Genomic DNA, 18,204 nt, shown 5'->3' on the forward strand with positions numbered 1-18,204 from the left:
ATATGTTTCAATATTTTGTAATACTATGACTTAAGGTACCGTTTGTCGATTGAACTAAGCTCGGCGGGCAGCGGCACGTTTTCTGCGAAACCCGTAGAGATATCAACAAAACTCAAAATATGCAACACAAACCGAAAGCGCACGAAAAGTCATCCGCATGGGTATGCAACGTGAATGAAAGTGTCTGCGCCTGCGCATTACAGTCGCTTAATCGTCCAAGTCAGAGCAGTTGCACCAACTAGTCGAGGGACTAACTGAAGTGCTGAAGCGGCCGTTTTCAGTTACTGTTGGCGACTGTTTGCTGGTGCTGACAGCTGTGACTGCAATGACTAATTTAATGCGTAACGCGTCTAAAGGCATTACGTGTTTACATCATATACTTAGATCTTGATATGCACATTTATGTACCCTGATTTTGTAATTTTATGGGTTGTATTTTAATGGGATTAGAAAAGATTTCGTTAGTGAAACCTTACTAGGAAAATGTCTAAGTATTTTTAGTGTTAGAGTTTCAAGTTTGGTTACACAATTTCTTACAAACAAAATAATTGGATTAGATTTCATAGTATGATAACTTTATCGAGTTTTCTTTTCACTTGGAGTGGCTTCAATTTTTCTAAAGCGTGAAGTATATTCTACATATGTATATGTGTAGTAGATAGGCATAGAAAATATAAAAATAGTTTCTAAATAAATTAAACCAGAATTTTTACTTAAATAATTTATAAAATACTTCTTGAAAATATAAAAAGGAGCTTAACTTTCTCAAAAGTTCAAGTATGTGGTTTGTTAAAAGTAGGAACCATTATGCTTAAATGTTTCCAAATAAACTTCAATATTCATTATGATCCGAACTAGAACTGAAAAGTACTTAAAACTGATTACAAGTACAACTGCGTTCACACGCGGTAAATTCTCTTTTGCTATCGCTCAATGCGTTCACACGAGCGACACGAGTCTGCCAACTTCAGTCGGACAATGTTCTTCATTTTCTTTTAAACTGTTTTGTTTTCGGTGCCTGATGTATCTTTTTCTTTGCCCTTTAATCATTTCACTAAATTTCTGAGTAAAATGCCTCAAAATCAACCAATTGCATTAAAAATGCTGAAACGGCATTTTTTATTACAATTTCTTTAAATTATAATATTCAAGAATTCGGATATTTTCTAAGTGTAATGAATATTTGAATTCAAATTATAGTTAATTTACTCTACATAATAGGGAACATAAAATTAAACAAGGTCAATTAATAAAGAATTGCTGTATAGACCAGAAACTCGAATTTAAGATTCGTTCTTAGGAACAATTCTCAAGCCTTCTCAAGGAGGTGTTTAAGAAACTCTGAGTTCAACTTGACTTGTTTTTGGTATATAGTGAGTGAATTTAGTAGAGAACTGTAAGAATAATCAACAGTGAGTCCATTTTCTCAAACAAAACATAGTCTCCATGCGTACCAAAAAAACTATTTGGGGAATTGTGAGGATTTTATATCACAATGTTTATTGTTATGGTTAGTACAATTTGAATTTACTATAAGAATATATTGCAAAATATTCATAATGATAATTTAATAAATTACTACGGTTTACTATCTTTTACGCCTTTAGAAAAAAATAAAATAAAAAATGCTGCTGTTGCTTAAAACTCGAAGAATAATGTGCAAACATTCATGTATTTAATTATTAATATACCACGTATTCATTCAGAGTTACTCAATCTTTATATTGTGTAGACTTAAGTGTAAATATATACGGCTATATATATTCTATATTGTCATTAGGGTGAGCAAAAAAAAAACTAATATTCAATTTATGGATAAAAATGAAGCTATATACAAATAAAAAAATATCCCTGCAAGAAAACATTTTTAGCTTAATTTTAAGGATGTCGGTGAGTATTCGAAGTTTCCTTTAAAATTAACGTGTTAAGAATCTGTTTCTATTAAAATGACCATAACTTTTGAAGGGATACTCTTTCTTAAATTGCGTCTATTTGTAGAGCATAAAAAATTTAATTCAGGTAAAATTTTTTTCAATTCAAAAAATCGTATTCTTATAAGGTTTGAAAAGTGAAAAATATCAAAATATGCACTAGTTAAAGTTAAGCTGAAAATCCTACCTTGAGGGATATTTTTATTCTGTATATGGGTCCATAAATTGAATTCCAGTTTTTTTTTTGTTTTGTTCACCCTAATGTATATGTACTCTCATGTATTTACATGACATGCGCTGTCATTGCATGCACATAACAGTTAATTCAACAACAAATTTCGACTGCACAAAATTGTTGCAAAATTACAAACACAAGTAAATCAATCGAACTAATATGAGCCACAATAGCTATGTAAGTGCACACTCTCCGATGCAGACGTGCAATTTTCTAAGCGACAGGTGTCAAATGAATAGCCACTTGTATTATTATGTAATATTACAGGTATTTCGATTTTGTGTGTGGCTTCAGAAAACAAACTAGTTTTTGTAATTGCTATTGGAGCGCATTAATTTAAAATTCAGCAGCAGGCGAGCATTTATAGGCTTTATACAAAAGCATATAAACGTACATATGTATTATACTTGTATGTATGTATGTATATATCTACTTAACTTTGTGCACGTACTTACTTTCAAAAGTGACTTCTATGCGAATTTCTTACGAAAATTTCCGATACAAAAGTTACTAAATAAAATGTGTTTGTATGTTAAGAAATACATAAAAATTGCTGAATGCTTATCTATATATATAGTACTTGTATATATTGATTTGTGTATTTGTAATCGTAGCAAGTTGTGAAATTATGTCGGCCAGTAAGTTTCCATTACGGGCGAGACTCCTACAACAGCAATTACGTCAATTGTGTGACCATATTTGAAATAAACCAAAATAGTGGATATTTTGTAATAGGTATGCTCCAAAAAGATAAGCAAACAAAAAAATAATTATTTATATATTTGTAGCGATTAACAGAAGCGTTAGCAGCATAATAAGTAACTAAATAAATAACAGCTTTCATTTCGAGCTAGTTTTATGAAATTAAAAAAATTATGTTAACTTATATATTGTATATATGTATATTTGTACCTATATATAATATATATAATATAATATATATATATATATAATATATATGCTTACTCCAACTTCAATACCTACATATTACTGCACTTTTTTGAAGCCGGGTATACTTACAAGCCTTCATATCTCTGATCTGAGTATCCTTTTTTCTTTACGTGTATCCCTTTTACGGCAATTCTAAACCGTGCCTGTATGATCTTCTTAAGAACCTTTTTTTGTGCGCAGGAAAGCAATAACGATAGAATTATTTCAATAGAATTACGTCATAATGCAATTTGTTTTTGTAACGATTGTCACAGCATAAACCGAAAAAAAACGTTAAATACTTGTCGTAACCGTGTATTCTATCATTCTTGACAGGAAAGCATACTTACCTGTAGTAGAGATTAACCGTGAGCATGAAGGCATTTCCTATAGAGCGAGACCTAATCATTGCACTACTATTATTTCGAATGTTGATAACCCTTACATCTAATTTTTGGTAGTCGGGAATGACGTACGCGCCATCTTGACGTTATTGAATACATATAAAAATTTATCTATGGTATATAAGTACGCGATTTTTGAAAGGTTCAGAGATCGATGACTTTCTAATCTATAACAACTAAAATTTTACTTATGTCTGCTTTGAATCACATTGCGCTAAACTTGTATTCCATTACAGGGATCCATGTTCATTCACTATTTTTGATCTTTGAGTAAAACTAAAAAACTATTGTACCTTGGAAATTTGCTGTCGAATAAAAGATATTAGCAGCCAATGTGTATTCAATACTTTCTGTATTTTCTTGTATGATTGGATCACTATTGTGATTGTCTGTTGACGGTTCCTAAATTAAAACCACATAGAAGTCCATATTCACGAGTAGATCTGTTCAAAAACAATAACTTCGGTTGCACTGAAGCAGATGCATTTCTTATAGTAGCTATATGTATAATTTATTATATAAATATGTGAACATATAACATATGTATATTAATCAGAAGATCTCTTTCTCTTTGTGGCAAACTTAGAACACCCAGTTCAGGATATAACAAGGAACTCATCGATTCGCTGGAATTACTTCGTGGTCTTTAATTCTTTGAGGTCAATATTAGAAAAATAAAAGGGCTAAATATCAGAGAAAAGTTATACGTTTTGTTGCTGTTGCTTCTTAATGATAATTAAGCTAAAATTGTTTGAGACACTGGAGGATTGCAACGATAAGACTCTTGAGTTTAGATTAACGAAATAGGTCACCACTGATACATTAACAGATATTGATGCTGACTTTATGACGCTTTAGAACAAAATTTTGTGCAACATTATCGTTTCGGACATTATCTTTCATGATACCTACCATTGGGCTAGAGGAAACTTTTGCCACCAGAGTCTGCACATATCGACGTATAGTAAGGAACAATAATTTTTCTTGGATTGATTATGCGGATAGCTTTTTTGAGGACATTAAATGACGAGGTTATATCCACTTGTGAATTTCAAAAAATGGATTTTTTGTTTACAAGTATATATCAAATGTACATATGTATGTATATCTAAGAATATTCTGCAAAATTTGAAAGTTGATGTAACGAACAGAATTTTTAAACTTAGTGTAATTGGCAGCCAAAACATTAAATTTGAAAGGGTCCAGCCGATCGACTTGAAATTTTCACACGACCGTTTTTGCAATATTAGTCAAGTATCGAACTAACAAATACGATTTTTGATAATAATTTTTTAAACCACAAACAATGTGTTTTTTTGGGAAGCCGCTATTTTATCAAAGATCCAAATTTTGACTTTGATCCGTTGATCATTACCTGTATTTATTTATAATGTAATTGTTAATTTTTTTTTTGGTTTTGAATTTGAGATATTTTAAATAGAAAAAGCTTCCTTACAGCCAAACACCTTTCTTCCGAGGTCCTAATGGAGATGGGCGACGGGATCAAGGGAATCAACAATTTTTTAAAATGAATCGCCGATTATTATGGTACATTATGTATTTATCAAATAAAATGTCTCTTAAAAAAATAACCAAGAAACGCTACTGACTGACTTGCAAGTGGTTATAACTCCTTAAATGAACCCTTAAATAAAAATTTATATGAAACTTCGTAAGACTCTTTCTTCTAACTGGTGAATTGCACTTTTTTAAGTTTTAGTATCGACTAGTTATGATTGCCTTAAATCGCCGCCCTTCCATTGTTTCACAATTATGTAATAAAAATTTGTCAACTCTCCAAACGCTATTAATTTTGATCAAACCAAAACCTTCTTCCAGCCACATTCCTGCACCCACCCACAGTGTAACTGTAAATGATTATTATTACATGATTACAATAATAAAATAAAGTTACTTCCTAACGCATTTCGGTAACGTAATCCAATTGCGCCATTCCGGCGATAAAGTGCAAAGCACTCGCATCTAATACTTATTCACACGCACACACACACACACATACCAAAGCAAAAACTCGAATGTGTGCAGCTTATGAATATTTTCGACTTACACAGAACAGCATATCGAGTGTTACAAACTGTGGGCGTGTCACGTGATAGGAAAACAAGGCGCAACTGTCCGCCCCACAATTCCAGGCGTTCTGTGTTCCCGGCTCTGAGGCAGATTGCAGTTTGCAACAAATGTATCACTTTTCGCGTTGGCGCCGCTAATCCAGCGCAGATTGCCGAACAATTTGCTGCGATTAAATTAGCCAGAACGTGTACACACTCACGCACACAACTAAACACTGTCGCGGAGTATGGGCGCTGAGTATGAGGGACTGCGGCAGAACTTCATATCTGCAAATAAACACACAAAGCATATTTGTAGTATTCTCGATGATTGTTGTCGTGCGCTGAATGACGTCTCAACGTGCGCGCGTGTGTTTTGGTGTGTGCGTACTTGCAGCGCGTCGAATTGCTGTGGGTTGTGCAAAGTGCGCGCGGGCATTTCACATCCTTCCATGCAAGCGATTGTGGGTGTTGTCGTCGCACAGCTGGAGTCCTGCCGCTTCACATGCTTGCGGTTAGCGAAACTACCCCCGCGGTGCAAAGTCAAAAGTAATAAACATTAATAGAACACTCTATACTGGTGACGCGCGCTTCTGTCTGCATGCGTACGTGTGTGTGTGTGTGCGCGCTTACTGGCCACCGACACGCCACTTGGCTCAATTTCCGTTTCATATTCACAGGTTGTTGCTGTTCATCCCCAAAGCTTTGAATGCGGTGGCGTGCGGCGTTCGCGCTCGAATATTAAAGTGCGCTTCCGCAACCATCCGCCGCTCCTCACCGCTCGCTATACATTATCAGCGCCTTCAGAGTTTTGTTATCCGTACGTCACTTTCAACCCATTCTTGCTGTGCGTGTGTGGGATTTTCATAAATGCTGCCCCGCGTCTAATGCTTTGCTCGGCTAGTTTGGCTCGTGTTGGTTGCGCTGTTTCGTCAGCAAGTTCGTTGAAATAAAATAAATATTACTTCTGTTGATTACCGCCCGTGCAAGATTTGTAGCTTTTCTTATTTGCACTTGCAATCTTTCGGTCTTCAGCGTGGCTTCGATAAAAATACATATTTCGCTTTATTATTGTTGTAGCATTAAGCGTTTAACTGCTTATTGGAAAGCCATATGAATGTAAGAAAGCAAAAGATGTGGACAGGTGTAGGTTGGATTTGTAGTCACATAAGTATAAGACAATACTTCATAGTTCTCAGCAGCGAAGTGGAACCAAAGCTTAGTTGGAATGTTTATATCTAAATTATTTTATTTAGTAAGATTGTTTCGTTTTCTGGTAGTATTACTTGAGTTAGAATGTCAATTGTAAATGTCAAAAAATTTGGCCTAACTTTAATCTCAAAGTCCAATTGATCGAAAAACGGTATACAAATATTTATAAGAAATCTGTATTTCCATTGCTTTATTTTCGGAATTTCGTATCTAGACTTCATATTTCTCAAAAGCGAAGTGCAGCCAAAGCTCAGTTGCAGTGATCATATCTAAATTTTTTTGGTCATTGACAGTGTTTCAGATCCTGGAAGTACTACCATGACCTACCTTTGATAACATCGTCTAACCGATCCTATAAAGCACAGTAATTATGTTTAAGAAATGCTAAAGGTATTCAATAAAAAACAGTTCCTTGTGCATCCCAAAAAATACTAGCTAAGAACTAGGCGGCCGACAGTTGTGTGCTGCGGGCTCTTTGAAAGGCTTTCGCCGGGAAGCAGCCATACAGCGAAACTCCGAATGGACTGCAGTGTGTGAAGTTGTCTCAATGTTTAATTTTTTCACAAATTAATTTTTCTTGCGTTTTATCAAAACCAGATTGGCCTTTGAAAGTCGAACATGAGTGTCTTTTTGCTTTGATATTCAAAAAACGTGAACCCTGACAGGTAATAATTCGTGAGTGTTATGACCTACTATCTCCTTTGAGGTGCAAATGCTGTTAACTAACTAAGTCAATTTCATTTTATGGCTAGGAAACAAAGCTTCAGGAATTTCCACTATGTTTTCTGCCTTTACTGCCTCTCGTGGTCTTCCTGGACAGGGTACATAATTTATGCTGGTGTGGATAAGACGAAATCCAGGAAGCTACTAGACTGGTGAAAATGCTGGAGCAGATTTGCCGTAGCACTTATTAATTCCCTGTCTTCTTTCAACGGTATTATATCTAATCAGGAAACGATGTTTTATCGAAACTTATTTTTTCCATTGTAAAACAAAAATTTCAGAGCCCTGAGAAAAATCTCTTGAGAACTATTGGATGAAATGTAAACAAATTTCGACAGTATTCTAGTTAAGATTACCACTCTAAGCTAAGGATATAATTTTAGGTTTGTGGCGCGATCTCATTAAAAGCTAAAGATTTTGCAAGCCACGTGGTAGAAACCATTTTTATAAAAAAAAAAAATTGTTTGCTTTTGGGAATTTTTTTTTACCCTTTTTATGCAAAGAACTGAAAGTCTGCAAAAAATAGCAACAACGCAAACTAATACTTAAATTGGATTTACAACTTACACCTAAATACTACACGAATATAAACAAAGCATAACTTTGAAACCAGTTTCCTAAAACACTTTTTCAGCTGAATGTAAAATTTACAGTCATCTTTTAACCAAACTACAGCAATATTCTTTTCATGTCTTCCAAGTAGCCAGCTAGCTTAGGTAGGCATTTAGTTATTAAAAGCAACAGCTTACTCTGCTACCTACCTACTTATGTTGTTGTTACCTTTTTATCTTTCTTTTCTTTGCTTTGTTGTTTTTATTAATTTTAGCACATTTTGTGTATGTAAAATTATTTCCAAGAATTCTCAACCACTTTGTGTAACAATCTTCTTAAGAACGTTGATTTGAGCGGAGAAAAGCATACTTACCTGGCGTAGAGGTTATCCGTGATCATGAAGGCGGTTCCTCCGGAGCGAGACCTAGTCATTGCACTACGATGGGGTTGACCTCTGCGATTATTCCTAATGTGAATAACTCGTGCGTGTAATTTTTGGTAGCCGGGAATGGCGTTCGCGCCGTCCCGACGTTATTGAATACATAGTAATATTTTAGCAAAATATTGGTAGAGGTGTAGAAAACCATGTAGTACTAAAATGTGAGCAAGATACCCTCTATTTAAATATTTTTTTAAGTAATCGATTTCGATTTTGTATATTTTGATACTAAGATCGATTATATTTTATTTTTTATTGTTAATAAATTTATTTATAAAATCGCAATTCAAAGTTATTTGATACACACATACAAAAAAAATCTACAACGATTTTAGTTTTTCATTTATGACCATGTGCAATTTTTTAAAAATAAATTGGGTTAAAAAAACTTCATAAATTTAGGAGATGACAAATAAGGCAGAGCTAAGTTCGGGTGAAACCGAACTTTTTATACTCTTGCAACTTGCAAGAATCAAAGCCCAGGAAATTTTACCAGGTAGGTGCGGGCAAAACTAAAAAACATTCGTTATTCGATGAAATTGTGAATAAATTACAATCAAATTTGGTATTTATTGACTTATATCAAAGGCCATATACTTGAACTTAGTTTTATTGCTATATTTTACATCGCATCAGCTAAAATTACAAGTCCTATAAAAATATAATATAATAATACTTGTATATTAAAAACACCTTCATATGAGATATACTTATGTATGTGATATTAACTCGACCGAGGCTAGATTTATGATATTGAGTTGATGTGAAGAACGTACACAGAGGTTTGTAATTCATTAGGGATATTTTTAAGAAAACTTGTCAACTTAATTTCGCTAAAATATCACACATTTTGATCAACCTAAGTGGTTAAGAGACAGGTGGTAAGGCTAGAAAACTTAGAAGAACGAGAAGGTGCAAATTGAATTTTGTATAATGCTCGATTGGACGGCTAACAGAGCTGAAAAATTGAGATCAAGGAGCTCACCCATTTTCGGTAGTATTTGATGTTATTTAACAGAAGTAAGAATTTATGAGCAGTGTCAAAAATTCGTATGGCTGCCAAATTGAAAAATCCTAAATTTGTAGTAAATCACACAACAACAACATATTCATTCATGAACGTTCTTCAAGTTCTCTGATTATACCAGGCGTACCGGTATGAACTGATCGAAAAACCAGTTTACGGTCGGATAAAATTCTTCGATGAAAGCAGAGGCTTGCTTTCACCTCACATTTTATGCGAAAAATACTATTTTGGCCAACCAATTGAAAACATTTTTCGTTATTCCAATGAAATATATTCCATAATAATTTAAATTTCAACTAATACCTTGTTCGAAGTAAGACAGCATTATCCTTATAATACCAACATACACACAATCACCACAAATCGAACTAAAATATGTGAAAATTTATCACCACAGCTGACTTAACGCCTTTTCCTTGTACGCATTGGCACGCTCGTCCATTCACGCAATCATTTATTACAAATGACTTTTGACAATCGGAACGTTTACGATTGCGCTCCGAGCTGGCTTTAAGCTCGCAATTCCCATATAACGCGCGGACAGTATAAAAAATGAGAGTTCAAGATTTGGTAACGGTAAAAAGCAAATCGAAACAGCAACATACTTTAACCGGTAAATCATATGAAAATGTGGAACTGTTTGTATGTGCGTGTGTATATGTGTGGTTTATAAATAATATTGCTTTCACTTGTCCAGCATCCTTTCGGCGGCGCACGAGCACACACACACCTATATACACATACATGGTAAATACATATTTCCGTAGCGAAATCCGCCAACATATAACAAGAAATGCCGTTAGTATATACGTACAAATAAACCACCACAATGGCGCTGTTGCGGATCCTTTCGCCGCAGCGGTTTGTCGCTTCGCCCTTTTCATGCAACGCTTCAGTCGCCACCTCATTTCCTTTCCACATCGTTACGCTCTTTATGTGCTTTGACACAATCGTCAATTTTGCTTTCGCTACTATATACTTATACTTGTGTATGTGTGCTATTTTGGTTCGCTTCAGGTTAAAGTCATATCGTTAGCATTAACGCTTTTTGATTTTTATTGAGTCAGCTAAATTTTATTTGATTTACCCTCTACTGCATGCCTGTGCCACGGCGATATAAACGTATATATATGTATATATATTTATATGTATGTTTATATACACATGTACGTATGCAACCAAGTCACACACTCACATAACCTGCAAGACAAATTCCATCTGGGGGAGGAAGTCAGTTCGCCGACTTTATTAGATAAAAATGAAGTTGAGTTGAGTCTCAATTCAGTGCGCATCCTTGGAGTTCATATTGCACATATTCGCAGCAAGCACACACATACACACATACATATGTATATAGGTTTATTTTTGTGAAGGAAAGCCTCAGCTTTCAATGCCTACACCGTCTTTTTTGCTCTGCATTCAACCGGAAGCTATGAGTTTTTTACCGGCACTTTAGTTTTTCCTGCCTGACACATTGACTTCATCGGCTTCCGTATGCGTCCAACCGAGCAGGCGTCCAACCCAACGCCCGAACGGCGTTTCAGATGTGAATGATAAAATAAATTACTACGAGATTAGCGCGAATGTAATTATCATGTCTATTTGGGTGATGCGCGATAAGCAAATGCAAAGTTGTTTGTGTGGCGATATTGAATGGAGAGTGTGAGGGCTCTAGATATTAAATCATCGACGTTGAAATTTTTTTGCTCACTAATTATAATGAGCAAACTTTTTAATTTCTGCAAAAAAGTTACTTTAAGTATTAGTGTATAAATAAGTAGTGAAATACTGTTAATTAAAGAGAAGTAATTGTAAAATATTTTTCCTGTACGCTCCCCCCATTTTTGGGGCTTATTTACTGATTGTTCGATTGTATTTATGACTTCATTAACAGCCGCACTCGTCTACTCCATGTAAGATGCTTTGTCAAGCTTACTTTAATTGCCATTAAATGCTTAGTATGCCAGCTAAGAGAGTAGTTTGAGAATTCAGTGGCTTTCCGGAATTTTATTCGCCTTCAGTGTGATGAATTTTTTCAGTATTATCTTCACTTCCAAAGCGATTCCTAGAATAGCAAATCACATAACCCTGTAAAGATTTTTTATTTTATCAAGAGAAAACTTCGGATCCATCATAATGTAGAAAAGACTTTTTGATGATCAAGTTCAATTAAGGTTTCTTATTGTTCGAAGTAATCCATAGGTTAGTCTGGTAAGCCCGCGAGTCACGCATAGACCAGTTTTGATCCTTAGCCATGAAGTAATAGATAGCTTTGACTTGTTTTTACTCTCTGCAATATTATGATGGTTCCAGGTGTCATCCATATTTGCCTAACTCTGTTACAAGATTCACACAATTGCAGTTATTGATGTTTTTTTAGTGAACGAGACCCACATCAAGTAGTTATCTTACATATATCTAAATATAGAACCAAAATATAACATCCCCCTCACCATTTGATTCTTCGACATATTGCTATGAATTTTAGCGACAGCTTCCGTATATTTGTCCATAATCAAAAAACTTCTCAGAAAAATTATTAACAGTTTTAAGACGATTTAAAACTTGTGTCCTATCTATTTGCTATTCAATATAAAGCTACACACCGCAAATGTAAGGAAAAAGTTGGTTGAAAATTTAGCGACGTGATTGTTTTGTGGTTGAGCCAAGCTTTATCTTTTTATTTGTCAAACTTTTTCCGCTCTTGACAAAAATAAAACATGATGAACAGTACACAAAGACTCTTTAAAATTTCCGCCGAAGTTTGTGAGGTTATGTATTATCAAATTTTTTACTAGTGGCTATTATTGATATAAAAAAGTCACTGAATTATTGTACCGACCTCATAGTATGTACATTTGTAAAAAAAAAAGAATTCTAAATAAAGAAATAGTACGATGACATTTCTTGCTTCACATGCAATTCTATTTTCTCGACATGTTTTTTCTTGGTTGCTATAATTCCTTTCCAACTCGCTCCCACTCTGGTTTTCTCTCTCTACTCTATCTATTTCGCAACCGATTTATGCGTTTCGTTTTCATTGTTTTTTTTTTTTACCAAGCAACAGCTTCTTTCATTTATTCAATTTTCGCTTCATTTAGATTAATATCATCGTGGGCAAACCTAATCAACATGTGCGCCGTGCTCTCGCAAAGTGATGAGGGAGGGTACCGTAGCATTCGAACGCAAAGAACATTTCTGGTATTGGCAAAACAATTGGTACTGAATCGAAGATGAAAGTACTAAATAAGATTAAGTGATTAGAAAGACAATGAGACAACGAGAAGGTGGGGATTATGTTAAGAATTTCGAAAGGGGATTTGTCAACGCATTAGGGGGATGAATGTGGTCTCCATTGTTAACTTTATATCCATATTATATGTACGTGTTTCACTGAGTTTATGTAATTTGGGTTGCAAGTAGTAGGGAAGGTTGTTAAAGGAATATAAACTTTGACAATATTCCATATGTTAGTGTATAGCTTTTTAATAAACTAGTTACTGACTATTTGTTTTGAATATACGAGTACTTATATATTTGTACATAAACCTATAGAAGGTTTATATTAAATATAAATCAAGTATGGCATAAGTCAAGTATTCACTAAATCATTCTAAGATTTAAGATTCAAAATCCCTTAATGAAGTTTCTATGATCCCGAAAATGTTTTGAATAATGTGCTAGAATTTAAGAAAGATTTATACCAGACAGTGTTGTGTTTCATAACATAAAGATATATTATATTAGTCCAGAACACAATGTGAATATTAGCAAAAATTCCTAAAACAACAACAATCTATTGTACTACGCTAAGCGATATAGTTAGTTAGATTTGCTACCTGCCTATACCACAGAGCTGGCAGTCTGTGAGGGTATGTTTACCTTTTTCATTTTCGTTTCCTCTTTGTGTCCTTTTAATTACTTTTGTAGATTTTGTGTGAGCAATCATTACCTTCTAAAATTCTCAACCACTTTGTGCAACAATCTTCTTAAGAGCTTTGATTTGAGCGGAGAAAAGCATACTTACCTGGCGTAGAGGTTATCCGTGATCATGAAGGCGGTTCCTCCGGAGCGAGACCTAGTCATTGCACTACGATGGGGTTGACCTCTGCGATTATTCCTAATGTGAATAACTCGTGCGTGTAATTTTTGGTAGCCGGGAATGGCGTTCGCGCCGTCCCGACATTTCTAAAAATATTCATAAGTTAATATTACTAAATGTTAGTCAACACCACTGTACAAACTGGTGGCTGATTAAAGAAAATTTACCAACAATTTCTACTTTAGGATTGTTAGGTTGGAAAATTATTCTGTAATATATATAGGAGACACCCTATAAAGTTAATATGTATATAAATGACCAACGCAACGGGCTGATTAAGCGATGTCTGTCTGTTGTTTGTTTCTATTTATTACAAACCTAGTCTTCTAAGTTTTTGATATATTAAGGATAATATTGAAATTTTGTACATTCTTATGGACCACTATAGGATATAGCTGACATCACAAAGGTTTAGCATAAATTATTGTCCAAGGCCAACAAATTTCTCCGAGCATAATGTTCAGATCATATAGCACATATTTACCTTTGTGAATGATCATAATCGGGGTCCATGTATGGAAAACTTTTATATTTGGTAAGATATCTTAACTATGCACAGATTTTTGCTCAAGGCAATGCTACAATCTTTGCACATATTGTTCAGATCAGACCATTTATAGCATTTACCTTCCATACAAACTAAATGATCGGAATGAAGTCTTTTTATGGAACACTTTATTATTTGACGACATATCTTCACAAAATTAATATCGGTATACTATCCGAAGAAATTGTGAAGATAGGATTACTATAGCATATAGCTGCCTTACAAAGTGACCGATCAAAATCGAGTTCTTGTATGGAATATTTTATTTGTGAAGGGTTTTTTCTTTATTTATTTGTTTTAATTATTTTTTAATTAAACTTCTTTTTATTGTAAAATTTTATCATTATCCACTCTTTGACTCTTTATTTATTTAATTTTTTATATTTTGTAAATCTTTCTCACACCTTTGTATCACTTTCTTTAATGTACTTCCAAAAGTCAGTTTGTTTGATATGAAAGAACTCAATTATTTTTCCATCCATCAAAGCCTACCGCTTACATGCAAACATACCTGTGTACATATTTTATGCGAATCACTGTTAAATCAACAGAGTAGCATGAAAATACCGATTTAATGTCTACATTTGCTGGAGTATTATCAAATAACAGCACAAGCTCAAATACACAAACATGCACACACGCATACTTACAGACACATATACAGGCATACACACATTTGTATACAAGAGGGGAAATTAAAGTTAAACAAACAACCAACCAAGTAACAAAACGACGACGATTCGTGCTAAGGGCACACTACAACAACAACTACAAGATCAATATAAGACAACAAAAACCAAAATCCATACAGTGATTGTAACGTTTTAGTAGATAGCGTGTATCTCAATACTCATCTGCGTATTTACATACATCTGATATATATGGATGGATGTTGTATGAATTTTTGTTTTTGTTGTATTATATTGATAGAGCGAGTATAAATATGTAAGATAAATGGTCGTGAAAGTCCAAAATCCACCCTCTTCCGCTGGCGCTGAAGCCTATTGAACACGACCGACACACACGCATACACATACTCATGCATTCTCACAAGTGTATTGGTGAGCAACTATGAAGTTGTAAAAAGTAAAAAGCTGGCAGGCATAGAAGGGTAAAAAGCTTCGATGCTGTGGCGTGGCAGAGCGACGGCTACAACAATGACGCTGTTGATGGATAACGGCATAACCATAGCTACCGGTAAATTATGTGAGATTATATTGTCTCCACGGGGATTATTAGCGAATATCATAAGCTGATAATGCGATTAATTGAATGCGAGAGAAAAAGTGAATTGCATATTCCAAAAAGGGGAAAATAAGAAAGGAATGTAAAGTCTGCTGCTATTAAACATAATTTTAAAAATTTCATTCAAAAAGTGAAGGATTGAAGCGATATGATTGTGAGAAGGGGGTTGCGCCTACAAGTATGCCTTTCTGATATTTATAACTTTTAAATAAAAGCTTGTAACTTAAAGTCGCTGCCAAATTATTTTGTGAACGTTAACAAAAATCAATTCCGTTGCTTTTGTAACTATGACTTGTTGAAAGTTTTAGGTAAAATCTTTGTTTTAAAAGCAGAGGTATCGTTTTTTGTAGGTACACATACATATAGGTAGAAAAACTGTGTAACTGAAAGCATACACTTTTAAAAAAGAAAATTTTAAAAAATGTAAATGAAATGTTTTAAAAATTAAATAAAACCATAATTAATGACTAAAGTTTATAAATTAGACAAAAGTGTATAAATTTTTTGATATTTTATTTATTTTTGTCACCCTATACTTTTCAGCCTACTGTATTATATATTAATTTACATATTTATAAGGAAGATTAAGTATGTAGTACAATTTCTTAATTTAGTACGTGTGGCTACTTTCATATGTGACAACACTCACACCCTCTACAGGTAAAAATTGCAACCAAAGTTTTCAAGAAATTACATATATTCGAATATTACACTTTGTTATTGTTTGTTTAATACCCTGTTTAAAGTTGGCCACGCCAGTTTATAACAACTAGAAGGAACCGTTGGAGTCCCTATAAGGTATATACCATAAGTATAACTATAAATCAACAGCATGATGAGTTGAGTCGATTCAGCCATGTCCATCTATCAGTTTTTGAGACATCGGTTTGAAATTTTACAGACATCCATTTGTTTCCATAAAGCTGCTCATTTATCGACACCGCAGATATCGGACCACTATAGCAAATAGCTGTCATCGAATCTGACAAATAAGAAACACTTTTTATTTGACAATATTCCTTTCCAAAATTTTACACAGATTACAGTTCAAGGCAGTGCTGCAAACTCCGAAGAAATTGGGAGCAGACAAAGTTAAGGTTTTTTCTTGTTTTGAAGTGGAAAAGTAGCTCTACTGTAAAGACGGTAGGAATATTCTTGCAAATTCGAATAATCGCAACCAACATCTCTAAAAACATAAAAAGACCAGCAAAGTCCTACCTCTGATTATGCTACCTATGTAAAAACTCACTTTTATTATTTGACACAGTTGTAATTAAAGAAAATATGGCGATTGTAGCACCCTCTCAACTTTTCATTCCCTATTTTAAAAATTCCCGAGGACTCAGCCTTTCCGATTATCCGCTGCATTAGTTTTTTCCAACGTTTTCATTGATTTGGACCTCCTGGTTGATAACTATGGTTCTCAAACATTGCTTTAAATCATATATTGTTGTTGATTCGGTCGATTGCGGGTTCCTACCTTTCTTCAGTTTCTTCTAACAGTTTATTTAATTTACCAAAACTTGCGTCATTCAAAATGTTGTATCTTACGTACCAAATATCCAAGAGAAGAAACAAGTGTCTTTCAAAAGTTAAGTCTAACTACCAAATGTTTTCATTCAATTTTAGTCGCATTTTCACATAGACATGATGTGAAATTTTAGCCTTCCTGACACTCTCACTTGTACGGCAATATTTTTTGTTTTAGAGAAGAAAGACCTCACGTGATCACCTTAAATGCTAATAGATCAAGATCGATAATTTTTGAAAGCAAAAAATTTATAGGAGGAAGGAATCCTTTGGAAAGGAGGATAAAATAACAAAAATGGAAGGGGCTACAAAAAATATATAATTCAACAACTTTTGTGTTCACACCATTTTCACATAACCTAAAATTTGTGTGAAATATTCATAAAAATATGACAGATATATTATTGAAATTAGAAAAGACGGCCGTTGCGAGGGAATACAATGTTCTGTAACACCCGAACTTAACGCTTCAATCTTTTTTCCTTTAATTCTTGTCTATGGGTTTCATCCTACTATGAATTTTTGTCACTTTTTTACCATTTTGAAAGGCTTTAGAACTGCCATATAAATAGTTTATAGAATATAATAATTAAAGAAGAAATAAGTTTTTTCTCCTGGAACTTCAAACTTGCCGCTGAGGCGAATAAGAATACTATATATATATGTTCTTCTGTTTCTGAACGCTTCAAAGTGCAATTTACTTTTCCAAATGCAAGAAATTGCTAACGCTTAGTTATTATCACGTGTTTTACACAGTATTTTTATAGCATAAGGATTTAAATTTAATGGAAGGGTTAGAGAATACAGAGAATTTCTCTGAGTAAGAAAGTCCCATTAAACCAATAAACGAGCATGTTATCGATTGAACAACTCAAAAAAATATATAAACCAACCAACTATGGTCTCTATTAGAGTACAACGCTAACAGCAATGCACTCAAAACACTTTCTCAACCTCCAAAAGGAAACCGAAATTGATCACCGTCGTCAAAGTTGGCGGTGTCTTTTCACATCATTGTTGTCATGTATTGATATATGTATATGTATTTTTTATATATACAAGTATTTAGGTGTATTTGTATGTGTATATATCTATATGAAAGTAGTGTCTTTAAATCTTCAATGCTCGTTCTCATCATTGTCATCACTACGCTTGTTGTTATGGTTGTACGCTTTATTACTACTGCTTTTTATGCCTCACACTCCTTCACCGCTGTTGCTGTTGTTATTATAGCTTTTGCTACTCTTAATATCGCACA

General features: G+C 34.0%; 1 protein-coding gene and 2 non-coding genes across 3 annotated transcripts in view; all 3 read left to right on the forward strand.

Moving 5' to 3' along the window:
* Positions 1-18,204, forward strand: part of LOC106621893 (protein Skeletor, isoforms B/C) — a 71,277-nt gene that overhangs the window by 11,500 nt on the left and 41,573 nt on the right. The gene's annotated exons all lie outside the window — the stretch shown is intronic.
* On the forward strand, positions 8,422-8,586 carry LOC118681951 (U1 spliceosomal RNA). The gene has a single exon (XR_004977668.1). It is a non-coding gene; the product is annotated as a U1 spliceosomal RNA (small nuclear RNA).
* LOC118681950 (U1 spliceosomal RNA) lies at positions 13,542-13,706 on the forward strand. Its single transcript, XR_004977667.1, has one exon. It is a non-coding gene; the product is annotated as a U1 spliceosomal RNA (small nuclear RNA).

This window comes from Bactrocera oleae, chromosome 2 (genome assembly GCF_042242935.1).
Source record: "Bactrocera oleae isolate idBacOlea1 chromosome 2, idBacOlea1, whole genome shotgun sequence".
Taxonomy (NCBI): domain Eukaryota; kingdom Metazoa; phylum Arthropoda; class Insecta; order Diptera; family Tephritidae; genus Bactrocera; species Bactrocera oleae.